Source organism: Musca domestica, unplaced genomic scaffold (genome assembly GCF_030504385.1).
Source record: "Musca domestica strain aabys unplaced genomic scaffold, Musca_domestica.polishedcontigs.V.1.1 78, whole genome shotgun sequence".
NCBI lineage: Eukaryota > Metazoa > Arthropoda > Insecta > Diptera > Muscidae > Musca > Musca domestica.
This window is the reverse complement of record NW_026712403.1, coordinates 1,233,188-1,252,645: the sequence shown is the minus strand read 5'-3', so window position 1 is coordinate 1,252,645 and position 19,458 is coordinate 1,233,188. Positions and strand designations below refer to the sequence as shown.

Below are 19,458 nucleotides of genomic sequence, written 5' to 3'. Positions count from 1 at the left end.
CACTCTTATATTATATTTTATAGGAGTTATAATTATTTGAAATGTTGACCCTTTGTAGGGGAGGTACTTGATAGAGTGGGCCGATATTGTCCATATTCGCGCCTGACCAAGCGTTGACACAAATATGGGATTTGCAAAGTTTTGGTTGAGCCATTCTTTATTTATAAGGTAAATTGTTTTCTTTCGACCTTTTTTTGGGGGAGGTACCAGAAGGAGTGGATCGATGTTGCCCATCTTTAAGCTCGATCTAAGTCTGACAATAATATTACGATGTACCAACTTTAGACAGAATCGGATACTCCCTTTCGAGAGTTATCGTACGCTCAGCCGGGCAGACTGACACCCCTAGGTCGACTCCAAAGTTTTGAAACGGATTCAGTCCAAAGAGACTTAGGGTCTAAAACTGGGTTTTCCATGAGACTCCTTTTGGCTGTACCAAAGTATATATACCCACTCTAGCCATGTGGCCAAGGGTTCTTTAATTTTTCCTAACACAATGTCTGTTGTGAAAATCTATATGTATAAAAGAGAAAAATGTTAGTATGTTTATAATTTATGGACTCGAAAACCTCCACACAGATTTTCCTGAAAATTTCCAAGTATACTACAACATTGTCTGAGAGTAACATAGGCTATATATATTTTTGAAATTCTACTTGGAATTGGAGATATAGCATCAGAATCGAATGTAACTCCCAAAAATTGAGATTTTATATGTACATATCTGTTGATCGATTACAGATACATTCTCCAAAATTTGGAATGCGTTACGGAATTTGAAACTAAAATAAATTCGAAAATTATAATTGAAATCGGTTCAGATTTGGATATGACTTCCATAAATATTATCGACCGATTTCCTTTATTTAATGAATCAAATACGACACGTAAAACAAATTAATTAAAAATCTGTTAATATTTGGATGCAGCTCCCATATATACATGGTACAATAAGAAGGCAAGGTAGAGCTACCACCTGATTACATTTTTTTCTAAGTGTGCCCGACTTCTGCCAATTTTAAAAACAAAATATTTCTAAAATCAATGATTGGAAGAAACTTAAATTGCGGGGCGCGCATTTATGATATTAACCAGATTTGCCACGGAATTGAAAGATTAACACTAAGGATCACATATGTGAGAGAACGTCCAGGCATTTCATTCATCTTTCGAGACATTTAATTTATTTAAAGAATGAGCAAAAAACATCAAATAAATGAAAACAAGTTTTTGAATATAATTTTGAATAATTCTGACAGGAAGCGGGCATAGCCTCAGGGCTGTATTTCTGTAGTTTTACGAAGCTGTTCTACCTCCTTATTGTACCATGCATATATATACTCCGCCGATTTCACATATTTGATGCAACACCTCCAATTTCAATGAAATATGGAAGGTGTAATGGATTTTGGTGTAAAAGTATATTCTGTCAAATTTTATTGAAATCGGTTCCGATTGTGTTATGATTCTATTAAGAACCATTGACCAAAAACGCATTTGCAATGGATACAGTAAGAATCTAGACAACAATTTAATTGGGGGAAGTTCGTTGCTACCTCGAATTCTCTAATAGCAACAGAAATGAAATGGAAAATGGTCAACTGTTCCTGGCTTGTTCACGTGTTGGTCGTCCGAGCTATTTGTTTGTTTACGTATTACAATGATACCGTTTTTTAAATTTTTATACCCTACACCACATAGTGGTAAGGGTATTATGACTTTGTGAATAGATACTTTTGAGGAGCTCCATAGAATTACTTTCTGACTTGATTTATGCATGTCAGTCCGTCTGTCCATGTATAATTGTGAACAAAATGCAGGTCGTATTTATTATCCGATTGAGATGAAATTTGCCAAACAACATTTTTTTGGCCCAAGGACGAACCCTATTGAAATTGGAGATAATCGGTGAAAAATTAGATATAGCTTCCATATATATCTTCGTCCGATTTCCCTTTTATTGTGCACCAAACGTGTAATATCAGCCCGAATAGTATAAAATTTTGCACTTACAACCAAATTAGGCCTGAAAATAAGTATGCTAAATTTGATCGAAATCGGTTCAGCTATAGCTCCCATATATATTGTTCATCCAATTTGTTATTTTTGTCCTCCGCAGCCGTAATATGCACTCTGTAACAGCAATATTTGGAGAAATATATCAAATTCAGCTCAGAAATACATTGGCTAAATTTTATCGAGATCGGTTCAGATTTGGATATAGCTCCCATATATAACTTCGTCCGATTTACCTACGATTGTGCACCAAAAGTTTAATATTTGCAAAATGGGGTGAAATTTGGCACTTACGACCGAATTTAGTCTAGAAGCTAGTATGCCAATTTGTTGAAGATCGGTTAAGATATAGCTATAGCTCCAATATATACTGTTCCTCCGATTTGTTATATTTGTTACTCACAGCCGTAATATGCACTCCGTAACAACGATATTCAGGGAAATGTATGAAATGCAGCTTAGAAATATCTTTGCAAAGTTTCATCAAGATCGTTTCCGATTTGGATATAGCTCCCATATATATATTTATCCGATTTCAAATTAATTGTGCACCAAATGGGCAATACAAGTCCGAATTTAGAAGATACTAATGCTTCGGCATATGTAGTCCTTTTAATTATAATTATAATTATTATTGTAATTATTAAAATTATAATTATAAATATAATTATAATTTCCTATAGCCCCATATAGTCCATCAGATCATTTTATTATATCTAGATTTGAAAGATATTTTACATACCTAATAACACACTGTTTACAAGATACAGGATATATCTCCATTCATATACACATACATACTTACACACTTCGTTATAAACGTTTTTGTAAGTATTCTTTCATTGTGGCAAAGATCTGCAGAAAAAAATAGTTTGTGGTTTCATTCAGGTGAAGACAATAACAACTTTTCTGTTGTTGTTGTTGCAAAATTTTGCCACATTAATTTATATATGTACGTAAATAATGTTAAGATATGATCTACATGTATGTGTCTGGGTGTGAGAGTGAGTGCGTGTGGGTATGCGTTTACACATCTGGCTTCTGTCGGTGAGCATAAAATAAATGTTGTTGCTGTTAGTACAAACTGTCTTTAACCACAGTCAATATTTGCTGAAAACATCCATGCCAAACAACAAACAATGCAATGCTCCATCTCTCTCTCACTCTCTCTCACTCATTTACACTTATACGCATACACACATAGACACACACTCTCTTCTGCAAATCAACAACTTAATAAACAAGCAAACAGACAAACATTTGGGGCGGGCCAGAGAACAAAACAAACTTTTCAAATCTACTTCAGTTTATGAAGTGATGCGTGTCAAAGTGGTCCGAACTGAACCGCAACAAACTCAACAATAAAAGCCACATTAAATTTTGGCAAAGGCAATTTTCCCATGAGGACCACACAAAGTGTTTTCTGTAGCGGAAAGTTATTTTCATTTATTCGTTGAAATTTCTGTTCAGTTTAGCCGGCTATAATAAGGTTCAGCTTTGAAGGGTTACAATGCGATGGGGGGCTGGCTGGCTGGCTGAATGGCTATTGAACTATTTTTTCTTTCTGGCCATGAAAGTTCCAACGGCTTATTGAATGTTCGGTGTCGGTTCACCACCATTCGACAAAACTAATTTTTTTCTCATTACAGATTAGGGGAAGGGAGAAATGATTAACTGTTTTATTTGTAATGGATTTCGTGTTTAGGAATCGATCACCAAAGGATTGTGGTTGAGGGGGATTTATGTGCGTGGCGGTTGGGTTTTTTTGTTGTTGTTGGAATACAGACCACACATAAAACCTCAATACAAATACATTAATGTGGTTTGTGACGAGATTTTAGTGGCTTAGCAGAAAATTTTGTGTCATCTTTCGCTTTATTGCCCAGTTACATTGGAAATGTGAAGTGTCCACGACCTTGAAATTTTGACATGAGGGTTACAGTTGGTGTAGGGTTGAGAAATATAAGAAATATATGTGTGAGATGAAAAATGTATGGATGAGATGACTAAATATCGTTCTAAATTTTCGAATAGCCCCTAATTATTTTTCAACGGATTTTTTTTAAACCCTCCACGATACTATGGAGGGAATATTAACTTTGTCACCTCCCGATATTCGGTATTTTGATGGTTTTAGCGACAATATTCACTGCAATTGTTTCAAACTTGCTATTTGAAGTTCGTAATGGATACTACAGCCTAAGACAGAAAGTTGTCAAAAACCACGAACATAAGTTCCCAATGACCTTTAAAATGGCAATATGCCGAACATACATTCGTAACTCTTGATCCCCCGTATCAATTAACATTTGGCGAAGAGCCACAATTTCCCCACTACCTTCAAGCATTCCGAATCCCCACGTCGCTCCTGATACAATCATCGCTATTCCTGATCCTACTAAATTGTCAACATCCGACGTCGATCACCTTCGCATCATCGGCACGCATCATTACACTTCACATCAACCGGGTACCAATAGTGAACACACCGATATCGCTACTTCTCATAGTTCCCGATTATTCACGAGTCGTTGACCCTCTTGCCTACGGACAACTCTACTCTCTACGAATTCTCGAGCACCTCAGAAGTCCATTCGCCATCCTTTCTATATTTCATATTCATCTTATCGCATTTGAAGACTAGTAGATTGCAATTTGGTAATTTTATAAATAAAACAGTTCGCTTTGTTGTTACATTCCTTAAGCATATGGCCTTTCTTTCAGGCCGGTACCAAAGCATCTCGAACAAAGCTAAATCTTCTCCGTGTATTTTACAATGCAGCTTGTCATTTCCATTTTACATGCAATATTTTGGAGGGATTTCTGCAGCTTCATTTTTGTGTGTTTTTTGCAGAATCTGTTACATTGGGCTCTTCTCTTGTGTTGGAACATTTTTGGTGTCTGAGAGAGAGAAAACTCTATTCTTGGGAAATGGCTCTCATATCCAATTACGTCTGGAAAATCTCCCAATTCAGATACTCTGCTCTGAAACTCTCTGCTAGTATTTCGCTGCTTAGCAATTGCTTCTCTCATTTTTTGGTGTATTATGCGCTGTTTTTCAAAGGCTTGTTTCTCAGATGAATATGAATTCTTGATATGGGAAATTTGACGCCGCTGTGAGAGTTGATGCTGTAGTAGAAAGGGGTGGGTATTGCCATTAATTAATAGGATTTCTTCTGCCTCTATAGCTACTACCGTAGTACTGGTGCACGCTTGGTTCTTGAGAAAAGCAGTTTCTTCGGTGGCTTTTGGGATTTGATTATACCCTCCACCATAGCATGGAGGGTATATTCAGTGTGTCACACCTCGAAATATACATTTTATTCTTGAACAGCATAAAATTCTATATTGATTTAACGATGTCCGACCGTCTGTCCGTCTGTGGAAATCACTATAGCTTCCGAACGAAATGTAGTAGGTTGATAAAATGTTACTCAAATGTATATTATATATACAGGACTTTTGGTATTGAAAATGGACAATGTAGGCCCATGTTTTGGTATAGCCCCATGCAATTGTACCTCCCGATATTGGGCAGTTTGATGATTTAAGAGACATTATTTGCCAGAACTATTTAAAATTTGGTATTTGAAGTTCGTAATGGATACTACAGCCAAAGACAGAAAATTGCCAGTGCAGGTCCACCTCTTCGTATAGCCCTCATACAAGGTACCTCCCGGTATTCGGCATTTTGATGATTTTAGAGACAGTATTTATCGGAATTGTTTCAATTTTGGTGTTTGAAGTTCGCAATAGATACTAGAGCCTATGTCAGAAAATTGCCTGTGCAGGTCCACGTCTTCGTATAGCCCCAATATAACGGTACCTCCAGATATTCGATATTTTGATGAATTTAGCGACATTCTTCTCCGGAATTGTTTCAAATTTGTTTTTTAAAGTTCGTAATGAATACTACAGCCTTTGACACAAAAATGTCTGTGCACGTCCACGTCTTGGTAAAACCCCCATATAAGGGTACCTCCCGATATTCGGTATTTTGATGATTTTAGAGACATTATTTACCGGAATTGTTTCAAATTTGGCATTTGAAGTTCGTAATGGATACTACAGCCCATGACAGAAAATTGTCTGTGCAGGTCCTCGTCTTCGTATAACCCCCATATAATAGTACCTCCAGGTATTCGGTAGTTTGAAGATTTTAGCGACGCTATTCATGACGTGGTATAGCCCCCATATAATAGTACCTCCCTATGTTCGATATTTTGATGAATTTCGATACATTATTCATCGATTTTTTTCAAGTTTCGCATTTGCTGCTCTGCTGATGTTTGGTTGCTTAGCATTTGCTTCCCGCATTTGAAGAATGTTCTCTTGTATTGGGGAGTTTTTAGTAATTTGTGGGTTCATGCCGTTGATTGCTAGGGTTTCTTCTGCTTATATAACTACTAACGGTGAATTGGCTGGCACACGCTTGGTTCTTGACTTCAGTGACTTTTGGGGTTCGAGTCGACATAATTTTGTTATTGTGGGGTCTCAACTCAGAGCCATTATCCTTACTCGTAATGCAGTTGCGCTTTATGTCACCCGAGGTATGACTTATGGACGCTTGTGGTGAGAGCCTGGAGCAGGGCCAAATGAATGGCTAAGAAAAAAAGGAACGTTCTCTGAGTCCTTGCCAAGATTTTAAGGAGACTGAGCACACCCATGTCATTTACCTGAGATCCATTTCGATGGAATTTCACTTTCACCTACTGAGGTAACAAAATAAGTCTGCCAACTAGAGGCAAATATTAAGCTTTGGTTGATCCAAAAGTTTTACTATAAATCCCATTCACATTCGAGTTTTAGCTGATTCAACAAAGTCTGCTTTGCGATGAAGTCACTTTTTGGTAAAAAGTCGAAAAGGCGGTTACAGTATCCTTCGGCTACATATCCCTGGCAAATATCTCCTTAATTCCAGTGCACCACTCATATTTTACAAGGATGACACACTCAGATGGCAAAATGAGATCTCGTTGTGAGTTTGAAACCATAACTCTTACTGCATGCAAAACTACCAAAAGAATTATAATTAGTACCTTATCTATCCCAGGAATATTGGCAGCCATGTGTAACACTTAAATGGAAAGACGCACTTAAACCGGAAACAAAAAAAGTTGTCCTTTTGCAACCAACAACATTGTTTTGTCCCAATAAATTTCGGTACACAAGTGCTGATCATCCTCCTCATCATCATCAGCAACATCATCGTCGCTATCATGAAAGCTTATGTTTTTATTTTGCCATGTTTGCACATGGGCGACAACAATGCGTGGTACATGTGGAGTGGAAGGGAGGGACGGGGGTCTGGTTGCTCAACATTCGTTTAGGTTGGGAATACTAGGAAATAAAAGTAGTAAATAATGTCACATGTGTGGTTGTATGCAGATTGCTGTGCATTTGAGTGTGTGTGTGAGTGTTGTGTGGTGTGGTATAGCGAAAATTTATAGGTATTCCGCTCACGTTGACATGGAAACTGTCAGCAATTCCGAACACGTAGCATCAACACATGCACACATTTACTCATACCACACGAAAACGAAGTAAACAAAAAAGAGCAACGTTACGTTACACTGAGTAGGTGTGAGTGTGTGTGTTTTAAGTATAAGGTAAATATTGACGGCAAACATTATTGCATTCATCCAACGATAGCTATTGACAGTCCGAGTCACCTAGCCAGCCAGCGAGCCACCCAGTCAGTTGTTGAGTCCAGTTTGTGTTTTTGACTATGTGACAAGCTTTGTGTACACACACACATATATTCTTACTTCTGTTTTTTGGGGGGTTCCGGAAATTTGCGTATGGCTTTTATTTTCTTCCACAAAAAAAAAAAAAAAAAAAAAAAAAAAAAAAAAAAAAAAACACAAATAGTTGCATCCTCTTTGAGGTAGAACAATATTTCAATTTGAAGTGTTCTTCGGGGAATTGACGCAGAGTTAGAAAAACCAAAACAATTTGTTTAGATGGACTGACTGACTGACTCACCGACTGACTTCATGAAACGTTTTTCATTTTTATTTGTTCAGAGTAAATCTTTTCTCTTCCAGCAATTTGTGAAATGCCAGAGTAACAAAATCTGTTTGTTGATGAAACTAAAATTAAGCCAAGCTAAAGGTGGTTTTTAGGGAGGGAAAACAGCGGATTAGTTAGAAATTAGCCAAGTTATTAACAAATTAATTAAATGAAAAAAAGTTTTGACGAAAAACTTTGCAACTGTGCGAAAGAAATTAATTTTGAGAAAATAAATGGAAGTTGAAACACAACTGCTGTTCATAGATAAACAAATAAGAAAGGTTATAGTTTGGGTGGACTGACTACCTGATACCCAAAACCAGGGCCGGCGGAGATCATAAGTTTTAGTACTCTTGATATTGTGTAGGTCACAACAAAGACCAATCAAGCGAAAATTTAATAGCTACATGATCATCAAAAAAGGTCATCAAATTACCTTCGGCAATACAATGAAATGTTCTTGTTCTTAAGAAAAAAAAAAAAAAAAAACAAGTAAAAAAGTTGTAAGTTCGGATCAGGAAGTATCATTATATGGGGGCTATACGAAGACGTGTACTTACATGACTCATTTTCTGCCTTAGGATGTAGTATCCATTACGAACTTCAAATACCAAATTTGAGACAATTCCGGAGAATAATTCCGCTGAAATCATCAAAATACGGAATATCGGGAGGTAACGTTAAATGGGGGCTATACGAAACTTGGACCTGCACAGACAATTTTTTGTCTCAGCCTATAGTATTCATTACGAAATTCAAATAGCAAATTTGAAAGAGTTCTGTGAAAAATGTCCTTAAAATCATTAAAATACCGAATATAGGGAGGTACCTTTATATGGGGGCTATACCAAAACGTGGACCTACATGGGCCTTTTTCAATACCAAAAGTCCTGCATAACATACATTTGAGTAAAATTTTATCAACCTACTTCATTTAGTTCGGAAGCTACAGTGATTTCCACAGACGGACAGACATCGCTAAATCGACATATAATTTTACGCTGATCAAGAATATACACACTATATGGGGTCTACAATGTATATTTCGAGGTGTTACAAACGGAATGACAAACTTAATATAACCTCCATATGGAGGGTGTAAAATATATGCATAATCCGGAACAGCAACATGTGGCGCCAAGTTCTATACTCCGATGACGACGCGGACTCGCTGGGAACTACGTCGATTCAAAGCTCGGGTACTCATAGATGATCGTCGGATGCTGAAAGGTGATGAAGATCAGGTATTACGATATTTGTGTTAGGAGTGATGCTGGAGTTGGGGATAGTGACGATTTGAAGATAATCGGGAACATGTAGATGGTCGTCAGATGTTGACTAGTGTGGAAGATCGATAGCATATACGTTATGGTCGGTAATCGGGAAGCTATGGTCGTCGGTTGTCGCCGGGTTAAATGTTATTAGGAATAACGAGGTTGGTGCTCTGAGCGACGTCGGCGTTCGTCATGGTGACGATTTGAAGGTATTTGGGAACCTCAATAAATGGTCGTCGGACAGAGGAGTTGTTCATAATCACATTACGCTGTATGTGGTTGGGATGTTAACGTCCAGGCCTTCGGAGAAGGATTGGGGGACTCGTAGTGTAATCGTTTGGATACGGCAATTTTTAATATTAGGTTGTTCCGACTCGGCAGCTCATGGTGGGTATGTTTGGGAGCAGCTGCCTAGGTCTTCTCAGATGGATTGAAATTTGGTATTTCGATGTTTGTAGACAAATTATTCACCGAAATTGTTTCAAATTTCGTATTTGAAGTTCCTAATAGTTTACGACAGAAAATTGTCTATGCAGGTCCAGGTCTTTGTACGGCCCCATATAACGGTACCTCTCTATATCCGGTATTTTGATGATTGTAGCGACACTATTCAGCGGAATTATTTCAAATTTTATGTTTGCAGTTCGTAACGGGTACTAAAGCTGTGACAGAAAAGGCCTATGCAGGTCCAGGTCTTCGTATAGTCCCCAAATAACTGCATCTCCCTACTTTTGATATTTTGATTTCAGTGATATTATTCACTGGAATTGTTTCAAATTTCGTATTAGCAGTTCCTAACGGGTACTACAGCTTGTGATAGAAAATTGGCTATGAAGGTTTGGATCTAGGTCGTATAGCGCCTATATGGTATCTTTAAATCTTTGATTAAGTATGCATAGTTTCCAATAGTTTTATATCTGCTTATTATACCCTCCACCATAGTATGGAGTGTATATTAATGTCGATTTATTGATGTCCGTCCGTCTATCCATTGGTCCGTCTGTGGAGATCACTCTAGCTTCCGAACAAATTGGAGTAGATTGACAAATGTATGTTATGTCTGCAGAACTTTTGGTATTGAAAATGGGCCATGTAGGTCCACGTTTTGGTATAGCCCCTATATAACGGTACCTCTTGATATTCGGTATTTTGATCATTTTAGCGACATTATTCAACGGAATAGTTTCAAATTTGGTATTTGAAGTTCGTAATGGATACTACAGCCTTAGACAGAAAATTGTCTGTGCAGGTCGACGTCTTCGTAAAGCCCCATGTAGCGGTACCTCCCGACATTCGGTATTTTGATGATTTTAGCGACATTATTCACCGGAATTGTATCAAATTTGCTATTTGAAGTTCGTAATGGATACAACTGCCTAAGACAGAAAATTGTCTCTGCAGGTCCACGTCTTCGTAAAGGCCCCATATAACGGTACCTCCCGTAATTTTGTATTTTGATTTTATCGACTTTATAACCGATTTTTTTAAGTTTTGCATTTGAATATTGTAATGGCTTATGACAAATGTTACCTACGCAGGTTCATGTCGTCGTATAGACCCTAATATAACACCTACATATGGTATTTTTAAAATATTAAAAGAAGTTTTAACGGATTTTATTGTTTTATTTGTTTTTGAGAGCCAAATTCGTTCCAAATGGCGGAGGGTATTCAAAGTTCGGCCCGGCCGAACTTACATCTTTTTTACTTGTTATACCCTCCACCTTTGAACGGAGGGTATATTAACTTTGTCATTCCGTTTGTAACATCCTTAAATATTCGTCGTAGACCCCATAATGTATACATATTCATAATCAGCATAAAATTCTAAGTCGATATAACGATGTCCGTCTGTCTGTCTGTCCGTCTGTCTGTTGAAATCACGATACAGCACACATTATGTGACGTAGAGCGCCAAAATTTAGCAGAGGAATTTGTATTGTGTCTAGGATGGTTGGTATTGAAAATGAGATATATCGGTCCACGTTCTGGTATAGTCCCTTATAACGGTACCTCCCGATATTCGACATTTTAATGGTTTTTGCCACATTTCTTCTAATGTTTTCTTTACCCTACGGTGTAGGGTATTAAAAATTTGGCCCTGCCGAACTTTATGTTTTTTACTTGTGTTTACTTAATCTAATTATGAATCTGCTATTTACAAAATTTACAATGGACGCTACATCGGATACTGCGCTCCTGTCTTATTGTTAACCCAACCGAACACTATATGTGTCCAGCATTGCGAAGTGAATGAGAATTATTTGCTCTATGCGTAAAAGGCATATGGCCGAAGACTGAATTGTCAATTGGATACTGGTGTGGTTGGTTGATGCTTTTGTCATTGCTATCATTGCATGTTCTACTTGTCTTGCTGTCGCCGCTGTTGTTATTGCTACTAATACCATGGGTATGGTTGTATGTTCTGACTAAAGTATGCAATGAAATCATCACCTTACAAAGAGAATTTACTTCGAGTTTTATCTGATTATAAAAATTTTAAGTCTAATCTAATCAGGAGCAAGTCCTTGAATAAAATATAGACCTACTCTCTTAATGTTGGTTGTCAAGCATTTCCATCTTTTCTCCCTAACAAAATTTATTTTTCCCGACGAAAATCTGCTTCCTTGAAATATTTATTTATTTATTTAAATGTAAAGTTCATTAAAATACCATTAAGGCGGTGCCCATTTTGTAAGACATTTGTTTGTATTTGTCAGTTTTCGTAAAAATTTACCGGGTGGGTTTGACACTATATAAAATTTGCAGATTTATTTGCTTCCACGAAGAAACAACATTCCAAGCCACCAGTTTCGTCCTCCGCTGCATGTAAAATAAAATAATCTACTTTGTATTGACAAAAGGGTACGAAAATTAATCTTTTGTCAACACCTATGCCCCCAAAGTAATTATGCGTATGTGCGTATCCTAATCAAATATGTTTTTCTTTTCCAAGTAACGCCTTCACATGACCCATACGCATACAGGCACACATTTGCCATTTTAGGCATCGTATAAGGCATAGGATTGGAATTTCTTTTACTATAGCCCGCCCCCAACCCCAAAAAAGGACATGTGACAAAAGGTTGCCCCAGCATTTTAGACAATTAAAAATTGTCATTTCACACTTCTTGTGAAAGTCAACAGCGGACCCAAATCAATGACCCAACAAAATCCCACCTGTCTGACAGCTGCCAAGTCGAAGGCCTGCCCAGCTGTGATTCGAGACGATTATTAAAATACCATTAACAACTACTTGTCATTTATCATCTTTGAAAAACTTTTGTGTCATGGCAAAAAAGGGAGGAGGACAGTAAGAGATGGCTACAAGATGGAAGTAAAGTCTCCCCAAACATTGACATACATGTTTGTTTAATGACTCGGAAATTATGCAGTGATTACAATGACATGTAACCAACCATATGATGCTATGATGGTGTGTGTGTGTGTGTGTGTGTGAGTTTTATGATGCCAAACACTTTACTTGGATTTTTATCTCATTCTCATCCTGGCACAACAGACGCTGCTAATAGTTGCCCATAAGATAATTATTTAATTACAATTAATTTAGCTTGTACCGTGCGTAATGGCATGGTGTGGGTCATAATTATTGCCTTTATAATTATCTTCGAAAATTAATTATGTCTGTGTAGAACATCTATGAGGGATTATTTAACTATTTATGAATGTTGTTGAAGTAAATTAGGGATTTTTTTTTGCTTTACTGAATATTTATTTGATAGGTTGACGGTTTTTTATACCTTAAGGCATTATGCGGGGAAGGTATTAAAATTAAATTTGAGTCAAACGGATGTAAGCAGTAAATAAACGAAATAGTGGTCGTAGATTCAATTAGAGTTAGGATATGTAAAATACATTCTTAGAAAATAAAGAAAGGACAAAAATCAAAAATTCCTTCGATAAATACCGCTTAAAATCGTTATATGGGAGCGATTCGAAGACATCGACCTGCATAAGTAATTTTGGACTGTAATACCGATTCCGAACTAAAAATACGAAATTTTTTATACTTTGTGTGGTTTAAAATTTATATTTTGAGGAGTTACAAACGGAATGAGTAGACTTAATATATCCTGAAGATTTATATCGCAAAGTAACCTAAATAGAGAGGGTTAGTTCACCCCCTTTTTCACACTTAAGAAATTTAAGAATTAATAATAATGGAAATTTGTGTGTTTTGGGTATTGTGCCTTCGGCAATATTTGCACATAAAAATGGGAGGAATACTTTGGTCGAAAACTTTTAACCTTAAGAAGGGGGTTTTTTGGGCCAATTCTTATATCCTCCACCATAGTCTGGAGGGTATATTAAGTTTGTAATTCCGTTTGTAACACCTCGAAATATACATTTTAGACCCCACAAAGTACATATATTTTTGATCAACATCAAATTCTATGTTGATTTAGCGACGTCCGTCCGTCTATTCTTCTGTCCGCTTGTGGAAATCACTCTAGCTTCCGAACGAAATGAATCAGGTTGATAACATTTTACTTAAACGTGTATTATGTCTGCAGGACTTTTGGTATTTAAAATGGGAAATGTAGATCCACGTTTTGGTATTGCCCCCATATAACGGTACCCCCGACATTCGGTACTTTGTTGATTTTAGCGACATTATTTACAGTAATTGTTTCAAATTTGGTATTTTAAGTTCCTAATGAATACTACATCCTATGACAGAAAATTGTGTGTGCAGGTCTACGTCTTCGTATGGCCCCCATACAACGGTATTTGAAATTCGTAATGTAGCGGTACCTCCCGATATTCAGTATTTTGATGACTTTAGCGACATTATTTACCGGAATTGTTTCAAATTTGGTATTTGAAGATCGTAATGAATACTACATCCTATGACAGAAAATTGTTTGTGCAGGTCTACATCTTCGTATGGCCCCCATATAACGGTACCCTCCGATATTCGGTAGTTTGATGATCTTAGCGATATTTTTTTACCAGATTTTTTTCAAATTAAGTATTTGTAGTTCGTAATGGATACTACAGCCTATGACAGAAAATTGTTTCGCTTTTGAATATTGTAATAGCTTATGTCAAAAGTTGCCTATGCAGGTCCACGTCCTCGTATAGACCCTATTATATGGCTACATTCAGTCTTTTTAACATTTTAACAGAGTTTTTAACGGATTTTTTTTTGAAAATTACCAAATTTGTTCCAAATGGTGGAGGGTAATCAAAGTTCGGAACGGGTGAACTTACAGCTGTTTTACTTGTTTTTTATGCAAAGTTTTAACTCCTTTGTGGGGTAGGTACCAAAAGAATTGGGCTCATATTCGCCATCTTCACACCAGATCTTGTGTAAATAAAAATTTTGAGATGTGTGAAATGTGAAGATAATCTTATGCTTATTTCGCATTTTACGAATAATATAATTGTTCAAAATGTTGACCCCTTGTGGGGGAGGTACCAGAAGGTGTGGATCGATATTGCCCGTTTCCGAACTCAATCTAAGTTTGACAATAGTTTTACGATGTACCAAGTTTGGATCAAATCGGATATTCATTTTGAGAGTTTTCGTGTGCACCATCTAGACAGACAGTCGACTCCAATTGTCCTGAAACCGTTATTTCTTTGAGGCATGTTTATACCCCCTGTAGCCATATGGCTGAGGGTATAAAAAGGACAAAAAAGATCCCTTCAATGACTCCCTTGGTTTACACTTTTTTTTCCCTAAAATGCACAGAATCCAAAGAATCTTAATAGGAAAATTTCAAAAAAAAAAAAAAAAAAAAAAAATCGATGAGGGGTGAGGTGCCTTTGGTTACTTAGAGCGTACTCCAAAACAATTCCGTTAAAAATATGTGGCTAAAATCATGATTTTATGCATATTGTATGCATACAATCTGCAGGTGCCGTTATATGAGTTCTTAACTATCTTAAATCAGACGGTGTCATTGTATTGGTGTTCCACGTAATTGTAAACGATTAGCTCACACATCCTCCATAACAAATTATACACATTTGGAATTCTCATAAATCTCATGTAACTAGAGGGGTGCATCCGAATTGGACTTTATCTATATATAAAAATCAATTGTTATTTGTTGGTAACGGAATCAGTTGAAAACGGCTGGACCGATTTGCATAATTTTTTGTACAAAGGTTCGTCATACCCCGAGTTAGGTTTTTAAAGAAAAAAAATATTGATCACGTCTACTTTTACGCCCACTATCTTGATTTATCTAAAATCGTTATATTTGCCAGATAATGAAGATATCGGTTTGCAAATTATTACACGAGATACTGTTGACTTTCCCTCCAAACTTAGGAATTTATTTGGGCGCCAGGGAACTGACCACGCATACTTCTAATCTGTCTATATATATAAGGAAGTTGTGTTAGTTACTACGCTTATAACTCAAGAACCGCTGATCTGATTTCAACGATTTACACAAATTCGGAATTGTCTCTTAGCAGAAAAGGATAAAATCCAAAAAAATCGCGTAAAAATGTGAAATTTTAAATTTTCATTTTGACTTTTGAAGTGTACAATAGTAATGTTTTATTTTGCATGATTTTTTTTCCATTTAGACTTACTATTTCGGAATGTACATTTTTGGTGTGTTTTTTTCTTTTTGAATTCTAATATGATTTCTAGTCTTTTTGGGTAGTAGAAATCGACGAAAATTATGGAGTGGCAGAACTGAATAGATGATGTCAAAATAATTTAACGTGGTAAAACCAAAATTTTCACAATTCATACAAGTTCGGAATGGAATCTTGCAAAACAAATTGCGTAAAATATGACAATAAAAATATAAAAGAAAAAATCCATTTGGCGTGAAATTTTTTCAATTTAAAAACTATATAGAAGTGTACATTTTTGATTGTTTTGAATTCTGAATGAATAATATCAAAAATGAAATAGTACGCAATAAGATGTTAAATGGCGATCTTTCATGTCTGAAATTGGCATTTAGCTTTCAACTCCAGGATCTACATCGTGCTTCAGCTGGAAGATGCGAACACATTTAAATAAGCAAAAATAACCTACAAAACGTTATGGGGCTCATTTCAACACGTGGACCTACCTACTTCTATCACATGACAATAATTCGCCCAATGAGAACTCAATATGCAAAATTCATTTGGACTGCAATTAGTGAAATACCGAATATAAAGGGAAAAGGATTTCTATTCATTCAGAAATTCTTCCTAAACTTTCACGATACCTTAAATCACTTTTTCAGTTCATGATATGGGCCATAACCCCCGGATAAGGATACAACCCGACTTTAAGTATATCTTACATTTTAACCATATTTTCATACTAATTTCGGCAAATGTTGGTAATTTGGGAAGAAACCATCTATGCAAAAACTGATCACGTTTTGTATAACCATCATATGATTTAAGGAACCGGACATTTGTTTAATCGTTTTGAATTATACTATGATAAAAGATATGGAAATTATGGGGTCTCCAACACGCAATTTCAAAGACAAATAATTCATAGTACTTTAAAAACAAGTAAAAAAATTAAGTTCGGCCGGGCAGAATTATTACTATCATCCATCTTACCCTCAGATGGATAATAGTAATAATTCGTTTATATAAAATTATCTAAATTCAAGCGTGTTTCACTTTAAACTTCATATACCAGTAAGACTGTTTGAATAATGCAGTTAACTTATCAAAAACCATAAAGTGAATGAGGCCGTTATATGGGGCCATATCAAAACGGGAACATCTGTGGATAATTTTATACTTCAAGGATTGTCATCTATCAAACCTTCTAAAATACCAAATTTGAAACAATTATACGCGTAAATGTGTGGATTAACAACATACCCAATATAGGTACGTATCGTTATATGTGTTAGACAAATCCGAGGAGAAATGTGGCAAAAATCATCAAAATACCGAATTTCGAGAGATACCGTTATATGGGGACTATACCAAAACGTGAAGCGATAGATCATTTTCAATACCAACCATCCTATACACAATAAAAATTTTTGGCTAAATTTTGACGCTATACGTCAAATAATGTGGGCTGTATCGTAATTTAAACAAACAGACATACAGACGGACAAATCGACTTAGAGTTTTACGCTGATTATGAATATATATATATATATATATATATATATATATATATATATATATATATATATATATATATATTTGGAATACGTATATATATATATATATATATATATATATATATATATATATATATATATATATATATATATATATATATATATTTGGAATACGTATATATATATATATATATATATATATATGCATATTTAACTAACATTTAGTGATGTTGCAAATGGAATGAAAAGTTAATATACCCTCCTTTCCAAGGTGGGTGATATAAAAGCATTAAAGACTAAAATTACGGGCCGGCAACGCGGACCGGGGCAGCTAGTGTTTCTATGAAATTGAAAAATAATGTTCGATCGAAAAATTTAATTCAAAATAATATGCATTGGGAACTCTACCAAAAACAATTTAAATTAAACTTGGAAAATTTCATTTCCAGTCATTGATGCCTGACATATTCTACTGTACAACATTTTTAAGAACCCAAATTCTTTAAATATTGTTATTTTACTTATGAAATACCTGAAGAATATTTAAGAGAATTGTTGGCAAACAATTGTAATTTAATTGCATTCACTGTTCTTCTTTTGTTATAGTTTGCCTATCAAGCTTTTAAGTGATAGTTTAACTGTCGTGTACACACGTACGGCTTTGAGCTGTAAAAAGTTTAAAAGAATTCAACAATTACTTACTATTTTTCCCTGTAAGTCATTAACTCGACAATGCAGGTAGACTCTGGCGCCCAATTGGGTGCTCACATTCACGGTGGTATAGGGATCGGCAAAGAAGGGGAATGGTTCGTGGGTTGTTGTTACTTCGAGCTCCTCATCCTCGGGGGTGTCAGTGAAGGGCGATGAAAATTCTTGCCAAAAATTCTTCGGAAATGTATCAAATGGATCTCCGGCTCGAGGACGTTTTACTGGAAAAAGACACAGACACATAAACACACAAACAACAAATAATGAATGCCAACCAATTAAAAAGAGAAACAAATGATTTTTTTTTCGCAATACGTGTGTGTCTGCATGGGATATAACAATAGTTTGTGGTGTATTTGTATGTGTGTGTGTTGGATCTATACTTACAGGGTGTTGAAGATAAAGTAAAATGCTGTATTGCTGAATAAACAAATGCAAATATCCAAATATTTTTCGATTCCATATCTGAAATTGGGAAAGGCAAACGTTAACGAATGTTTTAATGGTTTTCATTTTAAATATAGGATTGTTATGCTGCAGAGAAATTTCTTAGATGTAGACTGGGTATTAGTTACGCTTATTCATTTGCAATGGCAGTGATATTAAAAAATTTGTTAGTTGTTCGTCAGGTAATTTGAAATACGATTAAGACCAGCATTGTAATTTCTGAGAACCTACCACTTTTCAGCACCCGACGACTATTTATCAGAGTCAACGATTACCTGCAACTCGTCAACATCCGGCATTTATGCATTATGAAAGGATTGACAATTACACTGAGTGAAAATCTAAGAGATTATAAAAGTAGAGCTATACCATTAAGGTAAAGTCAAAAGTCGGGCAGGACCGACTATATGATACCCTACACCACCATGCATATTTTTTAGTAGAGCTCCGTAACAAAAGAATTTATTTGAAGTAGATCACTCCAACTATCAACATTTGGCTTTAGAGCAGTTATAGTTTGGTTTCAGAGGGAACTAATATACGGGAAGCATATCCAATTCTGAATTGATTTTTTTTAAATTTGACGGATACATTTTAATATTTTATACCAAATAACATTGCTATAGTGTGCATGATATCTATTCGAGAAGGATTATATTAAACAAGTAAAAAACCTGTATGTTCGGCCGGGCCGAATTTTGAATACCCTCCACCATTTTGTACAAATTTGGCAATTTTCATAAAAATAAAATCCGTTAAAAATGCTGTTAAAATCTTGAAAGTACCGAATGTAGCCGTATATTAGGGACTATACGACGACGTAGACCTGCATAGGCAACTTTTGTCATAAGCTATTACAATATTCAAATGCGAAATTTGAAAAAATATGTTTATAATGTAGCTAAAATCATCAAAATACCG

The 19,458-nt window shown here is 35.8% G+C and overlaps 1 pseudogene; it reads right to left on the bottom strand.

Annotated features, from left to right (window-relative positions):
• LOC101892934 (uncharacterized) overlaps positions 1 to 18,553 on the bottom strand; it is a 162,394-nt pseudogene extending 143,841 nt beyond the window's left edge.
• Positions 18,554 to 19,458: the final 905 nt, after the last annotated feature.